We start from the raw sequence: 578 nt of genomic DNA, 5'->3' as shown, positions 1-578 counted from the left end.
TCCTGCTGATGAAGATTACTCTGTGTGTGCTAAGTACAAGGATAGTGATTCCAGGAAACCTTGCTCTGAGCACAAGCCCTAGCACTTCAAGCATGTTCATCTGTTCTAGGGCTTATTTGGGACATTTGGCTTTCAGGACTGTGTAAAATATCCCTCTCTTCCTTCATGTCCCTCAGCACAGACAAGGAGAGAAGGTTCTTCTGGTAATTCCACTACCAAACTGATTTCTGCAGAGATGTTCTTCCAATCTCTCCTGAGCGTTTGGGTGGTTAATTTGCCAATTCATTTTTCACTTTTAAATATTAACATAAGGGATAAGAAAATTGACATTTCAATCTTTTGTTTGGATAGCACCATCTAGGTTATTCCTTTAGTGAAGATAACTGTAAACCCAGAAGGCCATGGGTATTATAGATCCTGTGTTAAGTAATCACAGTTATCAGAACATAAACTTCTCTAATGACAAGTGCAAATATTACACAATAAGAACACCAGAAGCCATCCAGAAGAAATTATCTTCATAAATATAGCCCTTGGCTCTCCTACAAACCAGAAAACTGCAGGGAGAAAAAGAAGAT

Source organism: Phaethon lepturus, unplaced genomic scaffold, assembly GCF_000687285.1.
Source record: "Phaethon lepturus isolate BGI_N335 unplaced genomic scaffold, ASM68728v1 scaffold35491, whole genome shotgun sequence".
Lineage (NCBI taxonomy): Eukaryota > Metazoa > Chordata > Aves > Phaethontiformes > Phaethontidae > Phaethon > Phaethon lepturus.
Note: the sequence above shows the minus strand (reverse complement) of the source record.